The 19,470-nt window shown below is 54.9% G+C and overlaps 1 protein-coding gene across 1 annotated transcript in view; it reads left to right on the forward strand.

Annotated features, from left to right (window-relative positions):
* Nucleotides 1-13,277: 13,277 nt before the first annotated feature.
* The window catches only part of GNB1 (G protein subunit beta 1), a gene marked incomplete at its 5' end in the record, with an annotated part of 107,946 nt that continues 101,753 nt past the window's right edge, over nucleotides 13,278-19,470 (forward strand). The window contains 2 exon segments of the mRNA NM_001133192.1: nucleotides 13,278-13,318; nucleotides 13,486-13,538.

Below are 19,470 nucleotides of genomic sequence, written 5' to 3' on the forward strand. Positions count from 1 at the left end.
CTCCTGACCTCGTGATCCACCCTCCTGGGCCTCCCAAAGTCCTGGGATTACAGGCATGAGCCACCGCGCCCAGCCAGAATAGATTTTATTTATTTATTTATTTTTGGAGACAGAGTCTTTCTCTGTCACCCAGGCTGGAGTGCAGGGGCGCGATCTTGGCTCACTGCAACTTCCGCCTCCCGGGTTCAAGCGATTCTCCTGCCTCAGCCTCCCGAGTAGCTGGGATTACAGGCACACGCCGCCACGCCCGGCTAATTTTTTGTATTTTAGTAGAAATGGGGTTTTACCATGTTGCCTAGGCTGGTCTCAAACACCTGAGCTCAGGCAATCCGCCCACCTCAGCCTCCCAAAGTGCTAGGATTACAGGCATGAGCTACTGTGCCCGGCCAAGAATAAATTTTTTTTTTAAAAGGAAAATAAATATTGATCAGCATGTGGGGAAATTGGAAACCTCATGCACTGGAGGTGGGAATGTAAAATGGCAAAGCTGGCCAGACGTGGTGGCTCACACCTGTAATCCCGGCACTTTGGGAGGCCGAGGAGGCGGATCACGAGGTCAGGAGATCGAGACCATCCTGGCTAACATGGTGAAACCCCGTCTCTACTAAAAATACAAAAAAAATTAGCTGGGCGTGATGGCGGGCGCCTGTAGTCCCAGCTACTCGGGAGGCTGAGGAAGGAGAATGGCGTGAACCCGGGAGGCGTAGCTTGCAGTGAGCCGAGATTGCACCACTGCACTCCAGCCTGGGTGACAGAGTGAGACTCCGTCTCAAAAATAAATAAATAAATAAATAAAATAAAATGGCAAAGCTGCCATGGGACAGAGTCTTCAGTAACTTAACCATAAAACTACCAGGCCAGACGTGGTGGCTCACACCTGTAATCCCAGTGCTTTGGAAGGCCGAGGGTGGCAGATCACCTGAGGTTAGGAGTTCGAGACCAGCTTGGCCAACATGGTGAAACCCCATCTCTACTAAACGTAAAAATTATCCGCATGTGGTGGTGCACACCTGTAATCCCAACTATTCGGGAGGCTGGGACAGGAGAATTGCTTGAACCTGGGAGGCGGAGGTTGCAGTGAGCTAGGATGATGTCACTGCACTCCAACCTGGGCAACAAAGCAAGACTCCGTCTCAAAAAAATCAAAAAAAGTTACCATATTACCCAGCAACTCTGCTCCTAGGTATATACCCCAAATAATTTAAAACAGATGTTCAAACAAAAGAATGTGTATGGTCAAGCACAGTGGCTCACGCCTGCAATCCCAGCACTTTGGGAGGCTGAGGGGGGCAGATCACCTGAGGTCAGGAGTTCAATACCAGCCTGGCCAACATGGTGAAACCCCATCTCTACTAAAAGTGCAAAAATTAGCCGGGCGTGGTGGTGGGTGCGCCTGTAATCCCAACTACTCAGGAGGCTGAGGCAGGAGAATCGCTTGAACCCGGGAGGCGGAGGTTGCAGTGAGCCGAGATCACACCACTGCACTCCAGCCTGGGCGAAAGAGTGAGACTCTGTTTTGGGAAAAAAAAGAATGTGTATAACAGCGTTGTTTATAGTAGCTAAAGGACCAGCCTGGGCAATAAGATGGGATCCCATCTCTACAAAAAAATTTTTTTTAATTAGCCAGGCATGGTGGCAGGCACCTCTATTCCCAGCTACTTGGGAGGCTGAGGCAGGAGGATCACTTGAGCCAAGGAGGTTGAGGCTGCAACAAGCCATGATTGCATCACCGCACTCCAACCCGACCACAGAGCGAGACCCTGTCTCTAATTATTTATTTATTTTATATTATTTATTTATTTATTTAGAGACAGGGTTTCATTCTTGTTGCCCAAGCTGGAGTGTAATGGCGCAGTCTCAGCTCACTGCAACTTCTGCCTCCTGGGTTCAAGTGATTCTGTTGTGTCAGCCTCCTAAGTAGCTGGGATTATAGGCGTGTGCCACCATGCTTGGCTAATTTTTTGTTTGTTTGTAGCTCTGTCGCCAGGCTGCAGTGCAGTGGCACAATCTCAGCTCACTGTAACCTATGCCTCCCGGGTTCAAGTGATTATCCTGCCTCAGCCTCCCGAGTAGCTGGGATTACAGGCGCGTGCCACCATGCCTGGCTAATATTTGTATTTTCAGTAGAGGCGGGGTTTTGCCATGTTGGCCAGGCTGGTCTCGAGTTCCTGACTTCAAGTGATCTGTCCACCTCGGCCTCCCAAAGTGCTGGGATTACAGGCGTGAGCCACCGCCTCCAGGCTTTACCACTTTTTTTTTTTTTTATAGTAGCTCATGAGGCAGAACCCAACATAGGGGAGCCAGCAAGTTGCCAAGGGTGTGGGGCTTGTGGAGGAAGTCCCTTGTGGAGACCTCTGGGCCCTGAGCTGGGTTGGGGGTGGGAACAGCAGGTGGGACCCTGGCACCCAGAGAGAAAGACCGAGTCCCTGACCTCTTCACAGGGCGGGTCAGTGTGGTGGGGTCTTCTGTTGGAGAGGACGGCCCCCCGAGGCACTGTGGTGACCCAGTGCAGCCTGGTGTGGCGTGGCGAAGAGCTCTGCCCAGTGAGCAGCTGCACCGTAGGAGGGCAGCTCCAGCCTGGGAGGACCCCTGGCCCTTCCCCTCTGGGTGCGTCTGTATCCTGAGAGAGCCTTGACCAGGTCCCCTGCTTCCAGGGATGGCTACTCATGGCCACCCACTGCTGGAAAGGGCCCTGCTGGCGTCTGCCTGTCAGTGACCTCCAGCTGCTTCTTTGGGACAGAAAGGCAGCTCCAGGGCATGCAGGTTGGACTCTGGGTCCATCTCTGGGCTGCCCCTTACCTGGCAGGGCCCAAGAGGGCAGTGGGCAGGGGGCTCGGGAAGGCTCTGCCCTCCGCAGCCCCTTAGCCGGGCACCTCTAGGGGCCTCGCTCTCAGGAAAACCTTGGTGGCTGGACCAGCCACCCACCGGCTGAGGCCACAGGTGCGAACTGTTTCCCCGGCAGGGGTAGAAGGAGCCCCGTCCGGGGTGCCGCCCCTGGGAAGATGAATCTCCTGAGCTGCCTGAGCTTCTTCCTCAAGCAGGGCCCTGGCAGGGGAGGCGAAGGGAGCTGGAGGCCAGGGCTGGTCCAGCAACCCCAGAATTCCCTGGACCCCTGGGTTCCCACCCACTCACCTCTGCTCTTACTCTGGGCACTGGAATGGAGTGGGAGCCTCCATCATCCTGCACCCGCCAGTGTGGCCCAGCTGTGCTGTCTCCCCACTCTCCAGCCCCAGGGACCCCACCCCAAGCACATCTAGGCAGGTGGGTGACACCTCGGGCCAGGAAGCTTGGCCAGGCCTGGGAGGAGGATGTTGAGGGACCAAGAAAGAGTCTTTCTTTTTTTTTTTTGAGACAGGATCTGGCTCTGTCATCCAGGCTGGAGTGCAGTGGCTCAACCACAGCTCACTGCAGCCTCCTCAACTTCCCAGGCTCAAGCGATCCTCCCACCTCAGCCTCCTGAGTAGCTAGGACTACAGGCACATGCCACCATGCCCAGGTAATTTTTATTGTTTTTGTGGGGCATGCTAGCTCACACCTGTAATCCCAGCACTTTGGGAGGCCGAGGTGGGTGGATTAGTTGAGGTCAGGAGTTCGAGACCAGCCTGGCCAATGTGGTGAAACCCCGTCTCTACTAAAAATACAAAAATTTGGCCAGGGGCGGTGGCTCATGCCTGTAATCCCAGCACTTTGAGAGGCCGAGCCGGGTGGATCACGAGGTCAGGAGATCGAGACCATCCTGGCTAACACGGTGAAACCTTGTCTCTACTAAAAATACAAAAAATCAGCGGGCCTGCTGGCGGGCGCCTGTAGTCCCAGCTACTCGGAAGGCTGAGGCAGGAGAATGGCGTGAACCCGGGAGGCGGAGCTTGCAGTGAGCCGAGATCACGCCACTGCACTCCAGCCTGGGCGACAGAGCGAGACTCCGTCTCAAAAAATAAATAAATAAATAAATAAAAATAAAAATAAAAATAAAAAAAGTAGCCAGGCATAGTGGCGCGTGCTTGTAATACCAGCTACTCAGGAGGCTGAGGCAGGAGAATCGCTTGAACCTGGGAGATGAAGGTTGCAATGAGCCGAGATCGTGCCACTGCACTCCAGCCTGGGCAACAAGAGTGAAACTCAGTCTCAAAAAAAAAATGTATTTTTTCATTTTTTGTAGAGATGGAGTTTCACTATATTGTCCAGGCTGGTTTCAAACTCCTGGGCTCAAGCGATCTGCCTGCCTCTGTCTCCCAAGATACTGGGATAACAGGCGTGAGCCACTGCGCCCCCAGAAGGGGTCTTGAGGGTTCAGAGCCCCAAGGCCCAGCTGGGGTGGCTGCCTCCGAGACAGCCCTTCTCACCCCCCAGGCCCTGCCCACTGAGCTCCCTCTCTCAGACCCCCACTTTCTGGGCACTGAGGGTCTTGCGTACCCATTTCTGTGTGCTCACGTCTCCGGTGCCCACCTAGGCCACCTTGCTCTCTTGTCTGTGTGTAGGTATTGGGGGGTGGGTGTGGGCTGCTCTGACTGTCCGTCTCTCTGGGTCACTGTGCCAGCTTCCCCCTTCGTCTCACCAGGATGTGTGCAGGGCATTGTGCCAGCCACACTCTCAGCCTGAGGATGCTGGTGGCCTGTGGGAGGCCAAGAAGGCCCCAGAGCACAGCTGCAGCCTTCCTGCCAAGGGGCCGCCCAGCCATGGCAGGAAATGGGGCTGGGGGCTGGGTGGTTGGGAGCTCCAACTGTCCCTGCAGAGGACTTGCAGATGGTGGCGTGGGGCTCCCACAATGACCCCACCCCAGAAGATGCCCTGCAGCACGCCATGGGGGCAGGGGAAGAGCAGAGGCCCGAGCCTGCTCCACCCCCGTGGGCTCTGTCCGCAGCCTCCGGGTGCAGGCTGGGTCAGGCCAAGGGTGGGGCAGCCTGACCTCAGCGAGGGGCAGCCAGCCATCCTCCGTCCTTGACCTCACCATGGGTGAAACCAACCATCTGATGTCCTTGACCTCACCAACCAACAGAGGCTTTGGGTATAAGTAGCCTAGCTGTTGCTCAGCTGCTAGTTTTTAGCCACGAGGTAGGTGGGGACACCTATGTATTTTCCCCATGCCCAGCAGCCTCTGCTCCCCCTGGCGACAGCCCTGCCTTTGTGTTGAGAGCCACGCAACTACCGTTGGAGCCACGCAAAATCTGAGTGAAGCCTTTCAGAGTCTTCCTGGGGTCAACATCCGGATGGCCGTCTTCTGAGCAGTCTGACTGCTGAGGTGGGGGTGACGGGGCAGTGGGGCCCTACCCAGCAGAGAAAGGAGGAGGCGCCACATGGGGACACAGAGCCATGGGTGGGTGGGCAGGGGGACAGCCCGACAGCCTCATCTGGATCCAGCTAGGCTTGAGGCTCAGCTGTCTGCTCATGACTCCTACTCACTGAGCCAGTCAGTTGCCTCTTTTCATGCAAGCTGGCTTAAGCTTCTACTGCTTGCTACAGTGACTCCTGACTGACCCAGCTCGCATGTGTGTGCACGTGTGTGTATACCAAGCTCATGTGTGTGCACATGCCTGTATACTAGCTGGTGTGCATGCAAATGTGTGTAGACCCAGCGCATGTGTGTTTGCACGTATGCGTATATACCCAGTTTGAGTGTGTGCACATGTGTGTATACCCAGCTTGGGTGTACATGCATACCCAGCGCATGTGTGTGCATGGATGCATGTATACCCAGCTCGAATGTGTCTGTACACATGCATATATACCATCTGGTGTGCAGGTACATGTGAGTATACCATTTGGGTGTGCATGTACATGTGTGTATATCCAACTCATGTGTGTGCACATCCAACTATGTGTGTGCACATGCACATTTACCAGCTCCAGTGTGTTTGCACACATGCATGTATACCATCTGCTGTGCATGTACATGTGGGTATACCCAGCTCTTGTGTGTGCACGTGCATGTACACCAGCTGATGAGCATGTACATGTGTACATACCCACACTGGGTGTGCATGTACGTGCATGTATATCCAGCTCATGTTTGTCCACATGCATGTATACCTAGCTTGGGTGTGTGTATACACCCAGCTCATGTATGTACATGTGTTTATCCAGCTTGTGTGTGCACGTGTATATACACAGATCATGTGTGTTTGTTCACATGCACGTATACCCAGCTTGGGTGTGCAGGCACATGTGCATATCACCAGCTCCCATGTACACACATGCATATATACTCAGACTGTGAATGTATGTGCACATGCACACATACCTGTCTGTGCACGACTTCTGGGTCTACAGGCAGGGGTCGATGCTCTTTCCATTCATGGTTTTGCATCTTTCACTGTTAGGGAGGTTTGTGGGGTTTTTGTTTGTTTTTGAGACAAGGTCTCACTCTGTCACCCAGGTTTGAGTGCAGTGGCGCGATGATGCCTCACTGTAGCCTCAACCTCCCCTGCCCAAGCGATCCTCCCACCTCAGCTTCCTGAGTAGCTGGTACCACAGGCACGAGACATCATGCCTGGCTAATTTTTTTATTTTTAGCAGAGATGGGGTCTCACTCACTATGTTAGTCTCAAACTCCTGGTCTGAAGCGATGCTCCAGCCTCAGCCTCCTAAAGAGCTGGGATTGTAGGCGTGAACCATGGCACCCAGCCAAGAGGTGTTTTTTTTTTTTTTTTTTGAGACGGAGTTTCACTCTTGTTGCTCAGGCTGGAGTGCAATTGCGCAATGTCGGCTCACCGCAACCTCCGCCTCCCGGGTTCACGCGATTCTCCTGCCTCAGCCTCCCGAGTAGCTGGGATTACAGGCATGCACCACCACGCCCAGCTAATTTTGTATTTTTAGTAGAGACGGGGTTTCTCCGTGTTAATCAGGCTGGTCTCAAACTCTGGACCTCAGATGATCTGCCCACCTTGGCCTCCCAAAGTGCTGAGATTGCAGGCATGAGCCACCGCACCCGGCCGAGGTTTGTATTTTAAACCAAAGGTCTGTCACTCCTTGAATGGGGGATGACATTGAAATGCCCCTTGGCCAAGCACGGTGACTCACGCCTGTAATCTCAGCACTTTGGGAGGCTGAGGGGGCGGGGGGGGGGCGGTGGATCACAAGATCGGGAGTTCGAGAACAGCCTGACCAACATGGTGAAACTCCGTCTCTACTAAAGAAAAAAAAAAAAGGCCGGGCATGGTGGCTCATGCCTGTAATCCCAGCACTTTGGGAGGCTGAAGTGGGCAGATCATGAGGTCAGGAGATGGAGACCATCCTGGCTAACATGGTGAAACCCTGTCTCTACTAAAAATAAAAAAAAAATTAGCTGGGCGTGGTGGCAGGCACCTGTAGTCCCAGCTACTCGGGAGGCTGAGGCAGGAGAATGGCGTGAACCCGGGAGGTGGAGCTTTCATTGAGCCGAGATCGCACCACTGCACTCCAGTCTGGGTGATACAGCAACACTCCGTCTCAAAAAAACAAAAAACAAAAAGCGAAAATTAGCTGAGTGTGGTGGTAGGCGCCTGTAATTCCAGCTACTTAGGAGGCTGAGGCAGGAGAATTGGTTGAACCGGGAGGCAGAGGTTGCAGTGAGCTGAGATTGCGCCACTGCATTCCAGCCTGGGCAACACAGCGAGACTCCATCTCAAAAAAAAAAAAAAAAAGAAAGAAAGAAAGAAAAGCCCCTTGTTGGCTGGGTGCGGTGGCTAACACCTGTAATCCTAGCACTTTGGGAGGCCGAGGTGGGCAGATCATGAGGTCAGGAGTTTGAGACCAGCCTGGCCAACACGGTGAAACCCCGTCTCTACTAAAAATACAAAAATTAGCCAGGCATGGTGGTGCGCCCCTGTAGTCCCAGCTCCGCAGGAGGCTGAGGCAGGAGAATTGCTTGAACTCGGGAGGCGGAGGTTGCAGTGAGCCGAGATCGTGCACTCCAGCCTGGGCAACAGAGCGAGACTCCGTCTCAAAAGAAAAAGCCCCTCCTTTAGTTTCATCTGTGGTACTCAGGGCCACTGGACAGAGTCAGGATTTCTATCTCTGTGCATGCAGTTTTGGGATTCTACAGTGAGGCCAGATGAGCCCATGATAAAGGACTCTAAGGAAGAAGGTGGATTCTTCCATTGCCTGCAACGGAGGCAGGGGCTGGGTCTTGCCAGGTCTTTACTGGAGCTGATGGTCTAAGCTACACACCTCCCTCTGCGAGTGTCAGCCCACCTGGGTCCGCTCACCAGAGTGACAGGAGGCCACCTGAGTTTTCTCTGGGGATTCTGGTCCAACTCTAGCAGGGAGGGGAAACATGCCCCCGCAATGCATCTGCTCACTTACACCCTCACCTCCTCCACCCCCCAGCAGACACTGATTCCCCACTGTGTGTGCACATGTGTATATACCCAGCTCATGTGTGTTTGTGCACATGCATGTGTGTACCCAGCTTGGGTGTGCAAGCACATGTGTGCCCAAGAAGGATGTGCAATTCATGATTCATGACCACGGGTCGGTGGCCAGGAGGGTCAGGGGTGAGAAGCATGGTGTGGAGCTTCAGAACAAGGGATGGGTCCTGGTGGGGGACAGAGGCCAACTCCCCGCACCTGCAAGACGGGGTCCAGGGCACCACAGTCAGCCTCCTCTCAGAGGCCCCCAAGGCCCGGCATTCGCTCTGCCTGCCACACTAGCCTCCTGGGCCATGACATCTGTGACCTTGCAGGGCAGTGACCCTCCCAGCTCTGCCAGCCACTCATTCACGAGCCACAGCAGCCTGCCCTCACTTCGTGCCTGGCTCTGCTGCGGTGACACCTCCTCACTGGCCGCTCCCCATGAAGCTGGGAACCAGGCCCTTACTCAACCCCTCAAGCAGAGCTGCCCTGCTCTGGCTTCAGGGCCAGGGCCTGGTGCTAAACCCACCCTGGCACCCAGTGGGCCTCAGCAGGTGTGTGCTGAGGGTTGGAGAGGTGCTGTGGCCCCATTCCTTCACCAGCCCCTTTCTTTGAAAGCTGCAGGAGCTAATTAGGGCTTTCTTCTTGATCACCTACATTCTGCACCCCCTGGGCACCGTCACGATGCTCTCCTCTCTCCCTGCCTCACTATTCTCTGTCCTTTGGGGCCTGGATCTCACTGCAAGTGAAGACGACGGCAGAGGGCCGTGTGGTGGAGAACCTCACAGTGCTGGTAGGAGGAGGACAGACGCCCTGCAGGAGCCCAGAGCCCAGGGAAAGACAAAGGGGCCTCTCCTGCCAGAGCCGGAAATCTAGAAACATCCCCTGCAGCTCTGAGACCCTTCAAAGCCTGGCTGGAGCACAGCGCCTGGGGTGCGCACAGAGATGGGGCTGTGGGTCCTGTCACGTGCACAGATTGAATAATTCGGATTTAAAAGACCTACTTTCACATTAGACCATTTCCTGCTGAGAAGCAGGTGGGGGCAGGGCATCTGAATTATATTTCCCGCTCCCATGGGGTTTTAGAGAAGGCCTGGTGTGGAGCCAGTATCGGGGCAGCCGCCTCCACCCCGGGGCCCAGCTCAGTCCTGCCCGGGGTTGGGCACAGCTGACTGGGTATGGCTCTGGACTCAGGGACCCAGAGCTGACCGGGTGTGGCTCTGGACTCAGGGACCCAGGCTGATCTCTAAGATCCTTGCAGAGAAGGGAGTGTTACTGGGAAGCGTTTGCTCTGCCAGGGAGAGGGCGGGGCGGTAGGTGAAGGCCAAAAGATACAAGAGGCCTGGGCTGAAGGGAATGGAGGCGGGGCAGAGAGGGCAGGTCTGAGGCCGGCTCTAGACCCCCTGGGCCACCAAGGGCTCGAGTGTCTCTTATCTCCAGGGATGGGCCCTGGCTGGAGGTGAGAAGTACCTTTGGATTCACATCGTCCTCAGGGCAGAGGTCCCTGCCTCCCAGGGACTGTGTACTTCAGAGGGCAGCCCCAGGCTGCAGTGAGGACCTGGGAGTAAGCACCCCGGGGGGGAGGCCCTGCTCCTTCCCTCCCTTCTTCCTCTCAACTTTGCCCTCCATAAATCATCAAATAGGATTTCTGCCTGGGCCATGGGGCAAGTTCCAGGGACAGCCCTGCCTTACCTAGAGGACCTACAGATAAGCTGGATGTGCTGGGGCTGCACCCTGCCCCTTGGATATGGCCAGGGCGGGCACTGGCCTGGGGTCCTCCTGTGTGGCCTTCCTCCGTGGCCCTGGCTGTACTGAGATGGGCTGACCAGGCTGATGGTGGCCTGCGGGACAAGAGAGCCCCGGGGTACAGCCCTGCCACTGCCCAGTCTGGCCCGCAGTGTGGTGCCCATTCCTCTTGAGGCTCCTCCGTGGCCCTGAGCCAGGCTTGCAGGGACCTTCCGGGGCCTCTCCCATCCCACAGCTGCTGGAAGGTCTCTGATGACAAACGGCCGCTGCCCACTTTGGGCTTCCCTGCTGCTGCCTCAGCCTCCTCTCCCCGCTACTCATTTCCACTTTTAATTCAGGTGGTCATCGAAGGCTGGCATTAGGCCTGCCAGATTCTGAGGGCCACCTCTGACCCCTCACCAGCCAACGTGCAGAACACTGTGCCCCGACTTTGCATCGTCCCTCGGCCCTGGATGTGTCCCATGCTCCACCCTGCCCCTCGAGTGTCCGAGCAGAGAAGCTTTCCTGCAGAAACCTGCTCTCCTGACGTCTAACCACTCAGGTTCCTCACGCCCTGCCCTTGTTCTGGCCCAGGTGATGTTTCTGTCCCTCCTGATCCCTTGCTCTGGGCACTGGTCCGTGTGCTGGGTTGTGTCTTCCTCACTCCGAACTCAGAGCATCAGCCACACCAGCTGTTCTCCGATGACCCTGTGTGCCTGGTGCCACGCTGGGCTGGTGGAGCAGCGGGTAAGAGTGGGCTTCACAGTGCTCACACTGCAACAGGGGGAGGACCTGGAGCAGGCAGCGAGGCACCTGGGAGGGATGGTCAGGGCTGGGGAGACATCTCCACAGAGGTGACACCCGCAAAGGCCTGAACTACACGAGGTTATGGGGAGACCGTCCCAGGCAGATGGAGCCACTGGGCCAAAGCCTGGAGGATGGAATTTGGTGGTGTCAGGGAGCATCGAGGAGCCAGTGTCTGGATAGCGGGGAGGGGAGGAGGGACCTGGACACTGTGGAGAGGGCGGGTGATGGGAACTGTCAATGGTTTCAGGCACACGAGTGATATGATTGACAATTCAGGCCGTGTGCGCAGTGGCTCCCGCCTGTGATCTCAGCAGTTTGGGAGGCTGAGGTGGGAGGATCGCTGGAGCCCAGGAGTTTGAGACCAGCCTGGGCAACACAGGGAGACCCCCATCTCAAAAAAAAAAAAAAAAAAGAAAGAAAAAAAACCCAAAATAAATAAATAAAATAAAAATTAAAAAAATTTCACTGGGAATTCACTCCTTGCTCAACTGTGCTAGGCAGGCAGGCGCCCCTTTGGGGGCGGGGCCTCGGTGGCCCAGCGGAGGTCAGAGGCCACGCAGGGTGAGGAGGGGGTAGCATATGGTGGGGTGGAAGCAAGGGTGAGAGACTGGGTTACATGGGAGATAATCAGAGCCAGATTCCTCACTCCCAAAGCAGGAGGCTCCTCATTCCGAACAGGTTGAGCCCTGTAGTGTTGGCCTGGCATCAGAGTAAACACGTGGTGCCCAAGAAAAACAGACAAAAACGCCCATGAAACTGTGTGTATACATATGCGTGTGGGCACGTACATAGATGTGTTCCCTTGCTCCGCCAGCTGCAATGACACCCCAGTAGCAATGAGCACATCCGGAGCCAGATCCCGGGCTCTGCATGACATTCTCCCACAATGAACCAGGCTGCCAGCAGAAATAGCTGGGTTCAGGCTGGGGCAGGGAGAATACAACAGGGCCCTGGAGCATCTCGTGCCAGAAAGAAAGGGCTCCAGGAATGACGCGGACAGGTGAAGTGGGAGGGAGAGACAAGGGTGGGAAGGCGTGGGTTCCCTGTCTGGTGGAGGCTCCCCTAGGTAGGGGGAAGCGCGTGGCACGGAGGGCAGGTGGCGACGCATCTGGAAGCTGCACTTACTGTGTGTCCACTTTCTCACACAAGCAGCATGCACACAAAACGAGAAGGAAAACGTCAGCTGAGAGAGGCGGGTGGTGTCCCAGGGTGTGGAGAGAGTAGAAGGTGGGAAATAGGCGTTGGGGGTGGCATGGCCCCTTGAGGTTGTGGCCCTGGTTGAGGGGAGGCCCAGTGGATGAGGTTGGGGTCTTTCTCCCCTTCAGCTGTGCTGGTGCAGGCCTGGTGGAAAACGGACGCCAGGTTTGGTGTGGAAGGGGAGCTCTGAGGGGATGAAGGCCCAGGCGGGTGGAAGGTGGTGGTTGAGCACCGGGGAGCAGGGCGCTGGCTGGGGAGGGGCAGAGTGAAGAAGCCGGGGGTGAGGGGCAGCCGGAACTCAGCTGGAAAGACAGCAGGAGGCGGTGGGCGCAGGGGCGGGTTCCATGGACCCATGGACGTTCTGGAGGCTTCTGAGGACACCAAGCCTGGAAGCCAGGACATGTGGCCTTCTTGACTTCGTTCCCCTTCCTCACCTGGGGGTCTCCAGTCCCCGCTGTCCACTGCTCAGCGGCACGGGAAGAGTCCGCGGCCTTCCCCCGACACTCCCGCCCACCGGCCCCCGCCCCTGCCAGGCGGCCCTGCTCGCAGCAGCGCGAGGAGCCACGGGGCGCCGCCCTCCTCCGCAGCCCGAGGCCCACCTCACACGCACTGAGCCCAAGCGCGGGTCTCTGCCCGTCAGCCGCGTCTGAGCTCGCCGCAGTCCCTGCTTGAGAGGCCGGGGGGCACCTGCGCCTGCCTGGGACCCCGACCTGCTAGCGGGGCCTGGTGCCTCCTCTGCAGGCAGCGATCTCGCCCGCGGTGCCCCCACCCGCCCCGTCCCCGGAGGGACCACCCCCGCCCGCGGCCTTCCCCACCCCTGCCCTGTCCCTTGAGTGCCCCCCGCCCGCCGTTACCCCACCCCCGCCCCTGGAGAAGCCCCCGCCCACGGTTACCCAATCTTACCCTGTCCCCGGAGGGCTCCACGCCCGCGTCCCCCCCGCCCCGTCCCAACTCCGAGGGCCCACTGCCCCGGTCCCCATCCCGCCCGGTACCCGCAGGGCTGGGCCGCCGGGGGTCTCCCGGGGCAGCGGTCCCCGAAGGCAGCAGCACGGCCCCTTTAAGCCGCTCGGACACGCGCTCGGGGCCCGATGCGGTTTGGAAGCGCACAGGCGTGCGCGTGCCCGTCGGGCCTGGCGAGCGCGCGCGAAGCGCGGCGTGCGTGGTGACGCGAGCGCGTGGGGTTTCCCGAGGCTGCGGGCAGGGGCCCGCCGCGCCCATCCCGATGGCTGGAGGCGTCTGAGGGGCGGACGGAGGCGGCGGTGGCGGCGGCGGCGGCGGCGGGAGTGGGAGCGGGCGCGGGCGGCGAGTGGGGAGCGGGGCCGGGAGTGGAGCAGCCGCCGCGGCGGGACTGGACCGAGCCTCGCCGGCGCGCACCTGCCCGCAGCGCCCGCGGAGCGCGCAGCGCGGCCCGAGCGCGACGACCTGCCGAGCGGCGGCCGAGGCGGCGGTGTGGGCGCGTCAGGCCGCGACGAGGGCGCTGAGGTGAGCGCGGCAGCCCCCAGCCCCGGACCCGGGTCCTGTTCGTCCACCCGCCCCGCCCCCACCCCACCCGCCGGCCGGGGCCGCGTCTTCCTGCCCCGCCCGGGTGCGGCGGGCGGCGTCCGAAGGCGGGGGCCGGGGACTGGGGTCCGAGGTTCGGGGTGCAGGGTCGGGTTCGAGGGCGGGGTCTAGGGAGAGGAGCCGGGGTCCCAGGCCCAAGGCTGGGGGCCGAGTTTCGGCACCGGGGTGCGGGGTTGTGTGCGCCGCGGGCGCTTCCCGTGGCGGCGGCCGGGGCCCCGGGGGCGCGGGTCGGGCGGGGCCGGGCCCTGCGTGGGGAGCCGGACGTGGCGCTCGGGCCCGCGGCGCGAGAACAAAGGCCGGGCAGGCTTGCAGGCGGGGCGGTGTCGGCGGCCGGAGCCCCCGCGCGGGCCGCCTGTCGGGGTGACTTTGAGGGCCGGGCGGCCGCGGGGCGCGAGCGCGGGGAAGGGGAACAATGAAATGGGGAAGCCGGGCCGCGCGCCGCAGGCGGAGTAGGGATTTAAAGCGGAAGCCGGGCGCGGCGTCGGGAAATGGGAAAATAACGGTTTCGGCCCTTTTCGCGGTGCCGAGCCGCGGAGGCGGTCGCGCTGTGGCTTCGCCCTTCTCCTACCGAGGCCCGCGTCTGTCCGGCGCCGGCGCCCCGCGCGTTTCGACCCGGGGGTTGCGCGGACCCCGGCCCGGCCCCGCGAATGAATGGGCCTGGTGGCCGCGCCAAGATGGCGCTCCCGGCGCTGCTTTTGTGGGGCGGCCGCCGCCGCGCCGAGTTTCGGGGCCCGGTTTGCGATATTCCGAAGGCCCGAAGGTGGGGGAGAGGACAGGAAATAGCACAAAGGCTGGGTGTCTTCCTCCTGCCTGGATCGGCTTTTCGGCTGGAAGCGGGGTGGGGGTGGGGAGTGGGGAGCTCTGTTGAAAATTCCACAGGGCTGCCGGCTGAGGCTTTTGACTTTTAAGAACCTGCTATATTTTTTCTTGTGAATCGATAGTTGATTCAAATGGTATTTTAACATTTCTTCTGTCCGTTAAATTACATGGTTAGAATGCAGAAGCAGTATCAGCTTTGTTTGCTTAATTCATCTTCATGGAAGCCTTTTTTTTTTTTTTTAAGAGATGGGATCTCTTTGTAAAAGAGATCCTGTTAACCAGGCTGGTCTCGAACTCTGGGGCTTAAGCGATCCTCCCGCCTCAGCCTCCCAAAGTGCTGGGATTAGAGGCGTTAGCCACCGTGCCCAGCCTGTCTTCATGGAAGCGTTTTGTTAGGATTGTGAAATGGGTTTACTGAAGGAAAACGCCTATGTTAAAATTTGTGTTTTGAAAAGGGAGTTGGTGTACATTTACAGTTAGGGTGTACAGTACTGGACTCATGGGTAAATAGTGTAGAAATGGTAACCTATGGTTTTTCGTTTGGGGAGCATTGGTTCATTGTATTTTCATGTTGCTATCTATCTGATAACATTAGTCTCAAATAGTATTAGGTGATTAAGCAGTTGCTGGTGAGATTATTAAGAAAATATGAAGATTATTTTTCATGATTAGCAAATGGACGTATTAGTTTTGTGAAAAGTTGCAGTGAACTATGCATACTGAATAAGGTCTTTGGAGCAAGCATTGTTATTGATGATAAGGTTTTTGCATAAGTTATTTTCTAATCTGAAGTGATAGTCTCTTGGGAGAGGGAGGAGCTCTTTATTGAAAGTAAGGTTTTAATTTTCATGCTATTGAGATATATAGTCTATTCTGGATTCTTTGGGAAAGTATGTATATCAAGAAAGTGAATAGGTGGTTCCTTCTTTGCTAACGGTGGGTTCGAGGCTGGGGATGGAGCTGGTGCCACTGACGTGGAGACAGGTCTGAGAGCCTCCCCAGGGTAGGTGTGGTGGGTTTTGGCTTGGTTTATGGTAAGGCACAACTTTATTTTTTGAGATGAGAGTTTCGCTCTTGTTGCCCAGGCTGGAGTGCAATGGCGCAATCTCGGCTCATTGTAACCTCTGCCCCCCGGGTTCAAGTGATTCTCCTGCCTCAGCCTCCCGAGTAGCTGGGATTACAGCTACCACCACCACACCCGGCTAATTTTTTGTATTTTTAGTAGAGATAGGGTTTCACCATGTTGGCCAAGCTGGTCTCCAACTCCAGACCTCAGATGATTCACCCGCCTTGATCTCCCAAAGTGCTGGGATTACGAGCGTGAGCCACCGCGCCCAGCCGGTAAGGCAGAATTTTCTAACGATTAGAGCTGCGCAGAAATGAACTGCAACTGCAGGGTCCAGAGGCTGATGCTGTCAACCCTGGGGGAAGGCTGGACTGCAGGTGTTGGGCGGTGGTCCCAGGTTACGAGCATTTGGTTTCATCAGCACTGAAAATGCCCCCCCCCCCCTTTTTTTTTTTGAGATTGAGAGTTTGGAAAACCAGTTAAGTTCTGAGGTGCCTGTGCCCCCTCCCAGTAAAGCACTGCCCAGGCCCAGTGTGAGGATGACATTTCATCTTCTGCGGGAACCTTTCAAGATGAGTCTTACAGAGGAAACTGTTCCAACATGAAATTTCAGCTCAGAATTGACTTTCTCAAAAGAGCACATCCACTGGCCAAAAGCTGTTTCTCTCGCGTAATCTGAATTTATGACAGAGCCATAGTTATCGCATCAAATACTGACAGTGCTCTTCAGTGATACCTTTAAAATATTTTTATTTTTCTTTGATATCTTCAGTTAATTCTGTTTTTTTGGTGGGTGGGAAAGTTGAAGTAAATTTTCTCAGATTTAATTTTAATCTTAGAAGATTCAAGAGGCTGCAGAATAGTGTGTGGTTTTTTTGTTGTTTGTTTTCAAGAGTAAAACCCACTGGGTGTGGTGGCTCACGCCTGTAATCCCAGCACTTTGGGAGGTGGAGGCGGGCGGATCACATGAGGCTGGAAGTTTGAGACCAGTCTGGCCAACATGGCGAAACCTCGTATCTACTAAAAATACAAAAATTAGCCGGCGTGGTTGTGGCGCCTGTAATCCCAGCTACTCGGGAGGCTTAGGCGCGGGAATCGCTTGAACCCGGGAGGCAGGGGTTGCGGTGAGCCGAGATTGTGCCATTGGGTGACAGAGTGAGACCGTGTCTCAAAAGAGTAAAACCTCTATAAATCCTTTTGATGCCCAATGACTTTGATTTCAAAGCTTGTATCATCTAGGTAGATTTATATTGATCACTTGAGAAATAGAATTTGAGAAGTTAGTTTATTTCTCAAAGGAGGTGTTGTACTATCCTGCAAAAGTACCAGAGCTTTGTTCTCTTCCCTTTGCTTTGCTAAAAATTTCTGGGTCTTTTGGTTTATTTTATGTGTGTGTTGGTCCACTGGAAAAGCTGTATGTAGCTCTGTAGCTAAAAACAGCTTTGATAAAAGGATGAAAAAGGTCTTCAGGTCATCTCTAGACTCATCTACTATCAGTTGACTTTTTGTAGCTAATACTTTAATGAATAACATTGATATTATTTTACAAGTGCATTGCTGGCATTTATTATAGTTTTGTCGTTGGATTGTTTTTCTCTGCCCGAAAGATTTGGCTCATGTTGGTCTCTAAATTGGATTATATTCTTACTGTCTGTGACTTTGGCTTTAGCATTAGTGGATTGGTAATAGATATTCTCAATTTTTAAATCTGGCTTGACCATATGGCAGGCCATGTTATTTTGAAACCCCTATTTAGTGTAAGTCTCACAAGACATGGAACAGAAATTTTTAGAAAATTTTAAACTGGTTTGACCGGGCGTGGTGGCTCACGCCTGTAATCCCAGCACTTTGGGAGGCCGAGGCAGGCGGATCATGAGGTCAGGAGATCGAGACCACCCTGGCTAACACAGTGAAACCCCGTCTCTACTAAAAATACAAAAAATTAGTTGGGCGTGGTGCCAGGCGCCTGTAATCCCAGCTACTCAGGAGGCTGAGGCAGGAGAATGACAGGAACCCGGGAGGCGGAGCCTGCAGTGAGCCAAGATCGGCCACTGCACTCCAGCCTGGGTGACACAGCGAGACTCCGTCTCAAAAAATAAAAATAAAAAAATTTTAAACTGGTTTACATTCTGATTTCAGGTTTGCATTTGTTAAGAGTGGTTGGAGAGATTATGAAGTAGGCAATTCAGTTAAGTGTTTGGTTTAGGAACACAGAATGAGGAGATAAAATAAATTTGAAATGGAAACTATCAGAAATAATTTATGAAACTGCAGTGTTCAACATTACTGAAAGAAAAAGCACGGCAAACGTATATGAGAGTGAGTGTGTATGAAGAGAGAGAGAAATGCAACATCACATCAGCTGCTCTGGGAGAGGGACAGAGCACTACCTCTTTCAAAGCTATGCATTTTGTTCTAGAACTTTGATTGAAGAAATAGAGACAATCTATAGACATTTGAGTTTGCTAGTGGATTAGTGGAATGCTGAAAGCTTTTTTTTTTTTTTTTTTGAGACAGAGTCCCACTCAGCTACCCAGTCTGGAGTGCAGTGGCGCAATCTCGGCTCACTGCAACCACCATCTCCCAGGTTCAAGTGATTCTCCAGTCTCAGCCTCCCGAGTAGCTGGGATTACAGGCACCCGCCGTCATGCCCGGATAATTTTTTAAAATTTTATTTTAGTGGAGACGGGGTTTCACCATGTTGGCCAGGCTGGTCTTGAACTCCTGACCTCAGGTGATCTGTCTGAGCCTCCCAAAGTTCTAGGATTACAGGTGTGAGCCACCGTGCCCTGCCGGAATGCTGAAAGCTTTTTTAAACCTTTTAGCCTCTTGTTCTTGTGGCAGTGCCTACCATTGGGTGCCATGGTAATCAGTGGAAATTACTCCTGGCTTTCAGTGGTAGAAAAGCTTTCTGTTTTATAGAGCAATGTTGCTTGCTTTTTTTTTTTTTTTTTTAAGATTAAGTGGGCTGGGCACGGTGGCTCATGCCTGTAATCCCAGCACTTTGGGAGGCCGACGTGGGCGGATCATGAGGTCAGGAGATTGAGACCATCCGGGTTAACGCGGTGAAACCCCGTTGCTACTAAAAATACTAAACAAATTAGCTGGGTGTGGTGGCGGGTGCCTGTAGTCCCAGCTACTTGGGAGGCTGAGGCAGGAGAATGGCGTGAATCCAGGAGGCGGGTAGCCGAGATCGTGCTACTGCACTCCAGCCTGGGCGACAGAGCGAGACTCCGTTTCACAAAAAAAAAAAAAAGATTAAGTGAAAGTATTTCCTTATTTATGTCTTCTTAAATTAGAATTCTGAGAAAGACCCATTTTTTAAAAGCGTACTGATTTAAAAGACCAGATTAAGATTATCTAAGGTAATTCCTTTTTTCTTTTTTTTTTTTTGAGATGGAGTTTCCTTCTTGTTGCCCAGGCTGGAGTGCAATGGCGCTGTCCGGTCTCACTGCAACTTCTGCCTCCCGGGTTCAAGTGATTCTCCTGCCTCAGCCTCCCAAGTAGCTGGGATTACAGGCGCCCGCCACCATGCCTGGCTAATTTTTGTAGTTTTAGTAGAGATGGAGTTTCACCATGTTGGCCAGGCTGGTCTCAAACTGCTGACCTCAAGTGATCCACCTGCCTCTGCCTCCCAAAGTGCTGGGATTACAGGTGTGAGCCACCGTGCCCAGCTTAATTTTTAAATTTATTCTGTTGAACCTATTTTGCCATAGATAAAATATTTTTATGACTTAATAATTCATTGCTCCTAACTTACTAATGCATTTTATCAAGAGACGACTTTATGTATTAATTCATTCACCTGTTAGAATTGGAATACTGGCCGGGCATGGTGGCTCACGCCTGTAATCGCAGCACTTTGGGAGGCCCAGGCGGGCGGATCATGAGGTCAGGAGATCGAGACCATCCTGGCTAACACGGTGAAACCCCATCTCTGCTAAAAATACAAAAAAATTAGCCGGGCAT

This window comes from Pongo abelii, chromosome 1 (assembly GCF_028885655.2).
Source record: "Pongo abelii isolate AG06213 chromosome 1, NHGRI_mPonAbe1-v2.0_pri, whole genome shotgun sequence".
NCBI lineage: Eukaryota > Metazoa > Chordata > Mammalia > Primates > Hominidae > Pongo > Pongo abelii.